Raw genomic sequence first — 11672 nt, 5'->3', positions numbered from 1 at the left:
GAATGGTGAATTTGTGGGAAAAAAAATATTTCCTTAAAAATATCTTGGAGTGTTGTTTATGTGTTTGTATTGTACATTAACAGACTACTTTCTGGCTCACGGAGGGTGACATAAAATACTGGACTGTACCATTTTTGGATTCTGGGGTTGGTAAGAATGGTTAATTTATGACCCAAAGGTCTTTCTCAAAATATCTCAGAGTGTTGTGTTTTTGTTTATATTGTACATTAACGGACTACTTCCTGCTTTATGTAGGGTGACGTAAAATACTGGACTGTATATTTTTTATATTCTGAGGGTGGTAAGAATGGTGAAATTGTGGAAAAAAACCATTTCCTTAAAAATATCTTGGAGTGTTATTTATGTGTTTGTATTGTACATTAACGGACTACTTCCTGGTTTATGGAGGGTGACATAAAATACTGGACTGTACCATTTTTGGATTCTGGGGTTGGTAAGAATGGTTAATTTATGACCCAAAGGTCATTCTCAAAATATCTCGGAGTGTTGTGTTTTTGTTTATATTGTACATCAACGGACTACTTCCTGCATTATGTAGGGTGACGTAAAATACTGGACTGTATAATTTTTAGATTCTGAGGGTGGTAAGAATGGTGAATTTGTGGGGAAAAAAAAATTTCCTTAAAAATATCTTGGAGTGTTGTTTATGTGTTTGTATTGTACATTAACGGACTACTTCCTGGTTTAAGGAGGGTGACATAGAATACTGGACTGTACCATTTTTAGATTCTGAGGGTGGTAAGAATGGTGAATTTGAGGGAAAAAAAACCTTTTCTTTAAAATATCTTGAATTGTTGTTTATGTGTTTGTATTGTACATTAACGGACTACTTCCTGGCTCATGGAGGGTGACATAAAATACTGGACTGTACCATTTTTGGATTCTGGGGTTGGTAAGAATGGTTAATTTATGACCCAAAGGTCTTTCTCAAAATATCTCAGAGTGTTTTGTTTTTGTTTATATTGTACATCAACGGACTACTTCCTGGTATATGGAGGGTGACATAAAATACTGGACTGTACCATTTTTCGATTCTGAGGGTGGTAAGAATGGTGAATTCGTGAAGGGAAAAAAAACCCTTTCCTTAAAAATATCTTGGAGTGTTGTTTATGTGTTTGTATTGTACATTAACGGACTACTTCCTGGCTCATGGAGGGTGACATAAAATACTGGACTGTACCATTTTTGGATTCTGGGATTGGTAAAAATGGTTAATTTATGACCCAAAGGTGGAAAAAAAAACGTTCTTAAAATATCTCGCAGTGTTGTGTTTTTGTTTATATTGTACATTAACGGAGTACTTCCTGGTTTATGGAGGGTGACATAAAATACTGGACTGTACCATTTTTAGAGTCTGAGGGTGGTAAGTGGTGAATTCATGAAAAAAAAACCTTTCCTTAAAAATATCTTGGAGTGTTATTTATGTGTTTGTATTGTTCATTAACGGACTACTTCCTGGTTTATGGAGGGTGACATAAAATACTGGACTGTACCATTTTTGGATTCTGGGGTTGGTAGGAATGGTTAATTTATGACCCAAAGGTCTTTCTCAAAATATCTCGGAGTGTTGTGTTTTTGTTTATATTGTACATCAACGGACTACTTCCTGGTTTGTGGAGGGTGACATAAAATACTGGACTGTACCATTTTTGGATTCTGGGGTTGGTAGGAATGGTTAATTTATGACCCAAAGGTCTTTCTCAAAATATCTCGGAGTGTTGTGTTTTTGTTTATATTGTACATCAACGGACTACTTCCTGGTTTATGGAGGGTGACGTAAAATACTGGACTGTATAATTTGTAGATTCTGAGGGTGGTAACAATGGTGAATTAGTGGGGAAAAAAATATTTCCTTAAAAATATCTTGGAGTGTTGTTTATGTGTTTGTATTGTACATTAATGGCCTACTTCCTGGTTTAAGGTGGGTGACATACAATACTGGACTGTACCATTTTTAGATTCTGAGGGTAGTAAGAATGGTGAATTTGAGAAAAAAAACACCTTTCCTTAAAAATATCTTGAATTGTTGTTTATGTGTTTGTATTGTACATTAACGGACTACTTCCTGGCTCATGGAGGGTGACATAAAATACTGGACTGTACCATTTTTGGATTCTGGGGTTGGTAAGAATGGTTGATTTATGACCCAAAGGTGGAAGAAAAACCCTTTCTCAAAATATCTCAGAGTGTTGTGTTTTTGTTTGTATTGTACATTAACGGACTACTTCCTGGTTTATGGAGGGTGACATAAAATACTGGACTGTACCATTTTTAGAGTCTGAGGGTGGTAAGTGGGGAATTCATGAAAAAAAAAAACTTTCCTTAAAAATATCTTGGAGTGTTGTGTTTTTGTTTATATTGTACAGTAACGGACTACTTCCTGGTTTATTGAGGGTGACATAAAATAATGGACTGTACCATTTTTAGATTCTGAGGGTGGTTAGAATAGTGAATTTGTGGAAAAAATAAACCTTTCCTTAAAAATATCTTGGAGTGTTGTTTATGTGTTTGTATTGTACATTAACAGACTACTTCCTGGCTCATGGAGGGTGACATAAAATACTGGACTGTACCACTTTTGGATTCTAGGGGTGGTACGAATGGTTAATTTATGACCCAAAAGGTCTTTCTCAAAATATCTCGGAGTGTTGTGTTTTTGTTTATATTGTACATTAACGGACTACTTCCTGGTTTATGGAGGGTGACATAAAATACTGGACTGTACCATTTTTAGAGTCTGAAGGTGGTAAGTGGTGAATTCATGAAAAAAAAAACCTTTCCTTAAAAATATCGGAGTGTTGTTTATGTGTTTGTATTGTTCATTAACGGACTACTTCCTGGTTTATGGAGGGTGACATAAAATACTGGACTGTACCATTTTTGGATTCTGGGGTTGGTAGGAATGGTTAATTTATGACCCAAAGGTCTTTCTCAAAATATCTCGGAGTGTTGTGTTTTTGTTTATATTGTACATCAACGGACTACTTCCTGCTTTATGGAGGGTGACGTAAAATACTGGACTGTATAATTTTTAGATTCTGAGGGTGGTAAGAATGGTGAATTTGTGGGAAAAAAAATGTCCTTAAAAATATCTTGGAGTGTTGTTTATGTGTTTGTATTGTACATTAACGGACTACTTCCTGGTTTAAGGAGGGTGACATAGAATACTGGACTGTACCATTTTTAGATTCTGAGGGTGGTAAGAATGGTGAATTTGAGAAAAAAAAAAACCTTTTCTTAAAAATATCTTGAATTGTTGTTTATGTGTTTGTATTGTACATTAACGGACTACTTCCTGGGTCATGGAGGGTGACATAAAATACTGGACTGTACCATTTTTGGATTCTGGGGTTGGTAAGAAGGGTTGATTTATGACCCAAAGGTGGAAGAAAAACCCTTTCTCAAAATATCTCAGAGTGTCGTGTTTTTGTTTATATTGTACATTAACGGACTACTTCCTGGTTTATGGAGGGTGACATAAAATACTGGACTGAACCATTTTTAGAGTCTGAGGGTGGTAAGTGGGGAATTCATGAAAAAAAAAAACTTTCCTTAAAAATATCTTGGAGTGTTGTGTTTTTGTTTATATTGTACAGTAACGGACTACTTCCTGGTTTATTGAGGGTGACATAAAATAATGGACTGTACCATTTTTAGATTCTGAGGGTGGTTAGAATAGTGAATTTGTGGAAAAAATAAACCTTTCCTTAAAAATATCTTGGAGTGTTGTTTATGTTTTTGTATTGTACATTAACAGACTACTTCCTGGCTCATGGAGGGTGACATAAAATACTGGACTGTACCACTTTTGGATTCTAGGGGTGGTAAGAATGGTTAATTTATGACCCAAAAGGTCTTTCTCAAAATATCTCGGAGTGTTGTGTTTTTGTTTATATTGTACATTAACGGACTACTTCCTGGTTTATGGAGGGTGACATAAAATACTGGACTGTACCATTTTTAGAGTCTGAAGGTGGTAAGTGGTGAATTCACGAAAAAAAAAACCTTTCCTTAAAAATATCGGAGTGTTGTTTATGTGTTTGTATTGTTCATTAACGGACTACTTCCTGGTTTATGGAGGGTGACATAAAATACTGGACTGTACCATTTTTGGATTCTGGGGTTGGTAAGAATGGTTAATTTATGACCCAAAGGTCTTTCTCAAAATATCTCGGAGTGTTGTGTTTTTGTTTATATTGTACATCAACGGACTACTTCCTGCTTTATGGAGGGTGACGTAAAATACTGGACTGTATAATTTTTAGATTCTGAGGGTGGTAAGAATGGTGAATTTGTGGGGGAAAAAAATGTCCTTAAAAATATCTTGGAGTGTTGTTTATGTGTTTGTATTGTACATTAACGGACTACTTCCTGGTTTAAGGAGGGTGACATAGAATACTGGACTGTACCATTTTTAGATTCTGAGGGTGGTAAGAATGGTGAATTTGAGAAAAAAAAAACCTTTCCTTAAAAATATCTTGAATTGTTGTTTATGTGTTTGTATTGTACATTAACGGACTACTTCCTGGCTCATGGAGGGTGACATAAAATACTGGACTGTACCATTTTTGGATTCTGGGGTTGGTAAGAATGGTTGATTTATGACCCAAAGGTGGAAGAAAAACCTTTTCTCAAAATATCTCAGAGTGTTGTGTTTTTGTTTATATTGTACATTAACGGACTACTTCCTGGTTTATGGAGGGTGACATAAAATACTGGACTGTACCATTTTTAGAGTCTGAGGGTGGTTAGAATAGTGAATTTGTGGAAAAAATAAACCTTTCCTTAAAAATATCTTGGAGTGTTGTTTATGTGTTTGTATTGTACATTAACAGACTACTTCCTGGCTCATGGAGGGTGACATAAAATACTGGATTGTACCACTTTTGGATTCTAGGGGTGGTAAGAATGGTTAATTTATGACCCAAAAGGTCTTTCTCAAAATATCTCGGAGTGTTGTGTTTTTGTTTATATTGTACATTAACGGACTACTTCCTGGTTTATGGAGGGTGACATAAAATACTGGACTGTACCATTTTTAGAGTCTGAAGGTGGTAAGTGGTGAATTCATGAAAAAAAAACCTTTCCTTACAAATATCTTGGAGTGTTGTTTATGTGTTTGTATTGTACATTAACGGACTACTTCCTGGCTCATGGAGGGTGACATAAAATAATGGACTGTACCATTTTTGGATTCTGGGGTTGGTAAGAATGGTTAATTTATGACCCAAAGGTGGAAAAAAAAACCTTTCTCAAAATATCTCGCAGTGTTGTGTTTTTGTTTATATTGTACATTAACGGACTACTTCCTGGTTTATGGAGGGTGACATACAAAGATACTAGATTGTACCATTTTGGTATGGACTACACGATTACATTCTACCATTTCCAACAAAGGGTGGAATGAATGGCTTCATCCAACATGTGCATTTTTATCCAGATTTTCCCTCTCATTGCATAGAAATGTGTTGCATACATTTTGCATTAATATTATTTTTTTCCGCAGCATGCCGGTTTGGATTTTTGAGTCTCCCGTAAAGAGCCGGCCTGCTTTATGGCCGTGTTGCCCAACATCACATGCCTCCAGTGCTGGAATATGATCTCAGATAAGGCAAGAAAGTCAGCCAAACATGAAGCACCGTTCTCTGCAAAGACTTCTGGGATTCTGAAAACACGAAACCTTCATAGAGAAGAACGTTCTCGAGAAAGACAACACGTTTGTAGAATATATAAGACTATCCAACTTTTAGAAGTATCTATGAGATATGAGCAGATTGCCTTATCCTTGACAGCAGCGCACAGCAGGGCAGTAAAGATGCAGGATTATGAGGTGATGGTCCATAAAGGGTTTGGTGCAGATAAGATGCTTTGTGGCGTTGAAAGGGGGATGGGGTGTGGGGAGAATGGACGCTTTAGGTCAACACAAACATGCAAATGTTTCATTTTCTTCCACAAAAAGCTACAAACACACAGAACAAGCGGGTGTTGTGGTCTGATATGAAATGAAACTATATCTACCATGTCAATGAGTGTGTTTCCAGTAGTATCAGCGCTAGATCAGACCATAAAAACATGGCGGCCCATGAAAGGAACTCAACCTTTGACCCAACCCTTTAGTCACACAGGATGTTTGCAACCGACATATTTAGCTACATTTTTAGGCACAGTCCAATCGGTTACGGCTTACTCGATTGAATCGGGTACAAGCTGCACAACTTGTGCGTGCGCTCTGTTCAGGTAACTTGAGTGAATCCAGTACCCTATTCACAACTTGTTGCGCATGCACTCTGTTCAGGTGACTTGAGTGAATGGTGTACCCGACTTACAATTTGTTGCGCATGCGCTCTGTTCAGGTAACTTGAGTGAATGGAGTACCCGATTCACAACTTGTTGCGCATGCACTCTGTTCAGGTGACTTGAGTGAATGGTGTACCCGACTTACAATTTGTTGCGCTTGCGCTCTGTTCAGGTAACTTGAGTGATTCGGGTACCCGATTTACAACTTGTTGCACATGGGCTCTGTTCAGGTAACTTGAGTGAATGGAGTACCCGATTTACAACTTGTTGCACATGGGCTCTGTTCAGGTAACTTGAGTGAATGGAGTACCCGATTTACAACTTGTTGCGCATGCGCTCTGTTACGAGTAACTTGAGTGAATCGAGTACCCGATTCACAACTTGTTGCGCACGCGCTCTGTTACGAGTAACTTGAATGATTCGGGTACCCGATTTACAACTTGTTGCGCAAGCGCTCTGTTCAGGTGACTTGAGTGAATCGAGTACCCGATTTACCACTAGTTGCGCATGCAGTCTGTTCAGGTAACTTGAGTGAATCGAGTACCCGATTCACAACTTTTTGCGCAGGCGCTCTGTTCAGGTGACTTGAGTGAATCGAGTACCCGATTTACAACTTGTTGCACAGGTGCTCTGTTCAGGTAACTTGAGTGAATAGAGTACCCAATTTACAACTTGTTGCGTACACGCTCTGTTCGGGTAACTTGAGTGAATCGAGTACTCGATTCACAACTTGTTGCGCACGCACTCTGTTACGGGTAACTTGAATGATTCGGGTACCCGATTTACAACTTGTTGCGCAAGCACTCTGTTCAGGTGACTTGAGTGAATCGAGTACCCGATTCACAACTTGTTGCGCACGCGCTCTGTTACGAGTAACTTGAATGATTCGGGTACCCGATTTACAACTTGTTGCGCAAGCGCTCTGTTCAGGTGACTTGAGTGAATCGAGTACCCGATTTACAACTAGTTGCGCATGCAGTCTGTTCAGGTAACTTGAGTGAATCGAGTACCCGATTCACAACTTTTTGCGCAGGCGCTCTGTTCAGGTGACTTGAGTGAATCGAGTACCCGATTTACAACTTGTTGCACAGGTGCTCTGTTCAGGTAACTTGAGTGAATAGAGTACCCAATTTACAACTTGTTGCGTACACGCTCTGTTCGGGTAACTTGAGTGAATCGAGTACTCGATTCACAACTTGTTGCGCACGCGCTCTGTTACGGGTAACTTGAATGATTCGGGTACCCGATTTACAACTTGTTGCGCAAGCGCTCTGTTCAGGTCACTTGAGTGAATCAAGTACCCGATTTACAACTAGTTGCGCATGCAGTCTGTTCAGGTAACTTGAGTGAATCGATTACCCGAATTACAACTTTTTGCGCAGGCGCTCTGTTCAGGTGACTTGAGTGAATTGAGTACCCGATTTACAACTTGATGCACAGGTGCTCTGTTCAGGTAACTTGAGTGAATCGAGTACCCGATTTACAACTTGTTGCACAGGCGCTCTGCTACGGGTAACTTGAGTGAATCGAGTACCCGATTTATAACTTGTCGCACATGCGCTCTGTTACGGGTAACTTGAGTGAATCGAGTACCCGATTTACAACTTGTTGCGCATGCGCTCTGTTACGGGTAACTTGAGTGAATCGAGTACCCGATTCACAACTTTTTGCGCAGGCGCTCTGTTCAGGTGACTTGAGTGAATCGAGTACCCGATTTACAACTTGTTGCACAGGTGCTCTGTTCAGGTAACTTGAGTGAATAGAGTACCCAATTTACAACTTGTTGGGTACACGCTCTGTTCGGGTAACTTGAGTGAATCGAGTACTCGATTCACAACTTGTTGCGCACGCGCTCTGTTACGGGTAATTTGAATGATTCGGGTACCCGATTTACAACTTGTTGCGCAAGCACTCTGTTCAGGTGACTTCAGTGAATCGAGTACCCGATTCACAACTTGTTGCGCACGCGCTCTGTTACGGGTAACTTGAATGATTCGGGTACCCGATTTACAACTTGTTGCGCAAACGCTCTGTTCAGGTGACTTGAGTGAATCGAGTACCCGATTTACAACTACTTGCGCATGCAGTCTGTTCAGGTAACTTGAGTGAATCGATTACCCGAATTACAACTTTTTGCGCACGCAATCTGTTCAGGTAACTTGAGTGAATCGAGTACCCGATTCACAACTTTTTGTGCATGCGCTATGTTGCGGGTAACTTGAGTGATTCGGGTACCCGATTTACAACTTGTTGCACAGGTGCTCTGTTCAGGTAACTTGAGTGAACGGAGTACCCGATTTACAACTTGTTGCGCATGCGCTCTGTTACGGGTAACTTGAGTGAATCGAGTACCCGATTTACAACTTGTTGCGCATGCACTCTGTTCAGGTAACTTAAGTGAATCGAGTACCCGATTCACAACTTTTTGCGCACGCGCTCGGTTACGGGTAACTTGAGTGATTCGGGTACCCGATTTACAACTTGTTGCACAGGTGCTCTGTTCAGGTAACTTGAGTGAATAGAGTACCCAATTTACAACTTGTTGCGCAAGCGCTCTGTTCAGGTGACTTGAGTGAATCGAGTACCCGATTTCACAACTTTTTGCGCAGGCGCTCTGTTCAGGTGACTTGAGTGAATCGAGTACCCGATTTACAACTTGTTGCACAGGTGCTCTGTTCAGGTAACTTGAGTGAATAGAGTACCCAATTTATAACTTGTTGCGTACACGCTCTGTTCGGGTAACTTGAGTGAATCGAGTACTCGATTCACAACTTGTTGCGCACACGCTCTGTTACGGGTAACTTGAATGATTCGGGTACCCGATTTACAACTTGTCGCGCAAGCGCTCTGTTCAGGTGACTTGAGTGAATCGAGCACCCGATTTACAACTAGTTGCGCATGCAGTCTGTTCAGGTGACTTGAGTGAATCGAGTACCCGATTCACAACTTGCTGCACAGGCGCTCTGTTACGGGTAACTTGAGTGAATCGACTACCCGATTTATGCGCTCTGATCAGGTAACTCAAGAGAATCGAGGACCAATGCACAACTTGTGTTGCTTGCGTTCTGTTGCAGGGAACTGCAGAACCCGATCCACAACTTGTTGGATTATGAGACAAATTAGAAGTTACAAGACATTTTAGCTACACATGTCATTTGTTATCAAAATACAGTTTTATGACAGCCACATTTTGACCTCTGATTTGATTAATTCCCTTTTCGTTGTTTTCCTATTGGAAAATGGTTTGTAAAAAAAGTTGGTCGCTGCTTTCAGTGTCAACAAGTCAGTCTAAATACGCCCCTCTCTCGCCCCCCACACGGCCTGCCGAGGGCCTTTCTAATCTCCTGAATGGCTCCATTAATGAGCCTAATGGCATGTGAGTGATACCACACCTGAGCGAAACCGAGCGGGGTGAGTGACTCGCCGACTTCCCGTATTGCAATGGGATGCAAAAAAAAAAGCTTCATGGCAGGGAGGAAACCACTAGAACAAACTGCTCTCGGGTGCAGCAAAGCAGACCGGGCAAAACCATCATTTATGAAGCATGTCACCCTTGGGTGCCCTACGCAAGGACAAAGTGTAAAGCCTGTGCATGCAAAAAAAATTTAATTACTAAAGACAACATCATTATGAATATTAATTTAATTAACCTATATTCTGTTGTTTTTTTTACATTAATAGAAACAATTTAAACCTAGTGCCAATGCCCAAATAGGAGATATCAGCAAATGTATTGCTGTCTTACTCTAAAGGGTAGGAATCATATGAACTTAGAAGGTCACGTGTCTATCCATCCATTTCCTACCGCTTGTCCCTTTTGGGGTCGCGGGGGATGCTGGAGCCTATCTCACAAAATATCATTAAACCAGCAAGCCGCTTGCTATACAGTAGGTTAGGAGAGGTTGCCATCTTGCGGCCAAAACACTGAACTGCAAGTGACTCAGGCTGCTGATTGACTATAAAAACAAAACTTTCCAACTGTTGCTTGCCTCTTGGCACCTCTAAAGATCATGAATCGATTAAAATACAAATACATACATACATTTTTTGTATACATTTTGTTAAGTCGATAAAATTAAAAATTTGTTACAATTATTTGTAACAGTGAGTTTACGCCTCAGCAGGCACAAAAGGATAAGCTCAGTGGCTAAAAATATGTGTATTAGTTTTTCTGTAGAAACAAATAATTGTGTCTCTAAATGATTGCCTAATTTTATGTAATAATAATTAAATAAAATTAGACAATACCATCGAATTTTGACTTCACTTTTGTAATATAAAGCTTGCAAACTTACGTGTTTCCAATACTAAGCTCTGCCAAGCCAGTGCTTTTCAATTCATTTCTGATAAACCCCGACTATAAATAACATTTGTCGATAAAATTGTTCTAAGAACACCTCTGCATAACAGTGTCCTTATGAGCAATAAAGAAATATAACAAAGAAAAACTTTATCAACCTTGTTAATTAGTCCATAGCAGGAATATTAAGTGCATCAATTTGCATGAAATCTTAAAAAAAATACCTAAACTACCGGTATACTTTTTTTTTTTATTAACTTGATCCATTTGGGACTGAATAAAATCAATGAGAAAAACTAGGCTAGGCTGAATTAAGCTAAGCTAACTAACATGTTTGGAAAGTTTAAATGGCAAACTAACAAGAGTTGTTTCTTTTTGGTACATTTTAGGCAATACATTTTGCTTCCTAAAAACTATTCTGTAAAAAGAGAGACTTTTAGAAAGTTTACATGCCAGGCTATGCTTTGAATCCAAGAAGGCTAAATTAAGTGACTAAAACAATGAATTGATTAACGTGGACCCCGACTTAAACAAGTTGAAAAACTTATTCGGGTGTTACCATTTAGTGGTCAATTGTACGGAATATGTATTTCACTGTGCAATCTACTAATAAGAGTTTCAATCAATCAATCAGTGTTTTTTTCCGTAAAAACAAGAACATCTCAAAGTAAAACACTTCTCTCCTGGCACCTAAAGCTCATTGATTTATTAAAAACAATACAGTGGCAACATATTTATAGTTTAAGTGGTTTAAAACAAGAAAAAATTATTATGCAGTTTCAATCCTCTGTATTTTGTTTTGGCCCAGAAAGGATAAGCTAAGTGGCTAAAATGATAAGCTTATTAGTTTCCTGTAGAAAAAGGTACATCATAATGTGCCAAATACATTATATTGCCAAAAGTATTTGGCCACCTGCCTTGACTCACATATGAACTTGAAGTGCCATCCCATTCCTAACCCATAGGGTTCAATGTGATGCCGGTCCACCTTTTGCAGCTATTACAGCTTCAACTCTTCTGGGAAGGCTGTCCACAAGGTCGCGGAGTGTGTTTG

Source organism: Entelurus aequoreus, linkage group LG10, assembly GCF_033978785.1.
Source record: "Entelurus aequoreus isolate RoL-2023_Sb linkage group LG10, RoL_Eaeq_v1.1, whole genome shotgun sequence".
Taxonomy (NCBI): Eukaryota; Metazoa; Chordata; class Actinopteri; order Syngnathiformes; family Syngnathidae; genus Entelurus; species Entelurus aequoreus.
Note: the sequence above shows the minus strand (reverse complement) of the source record.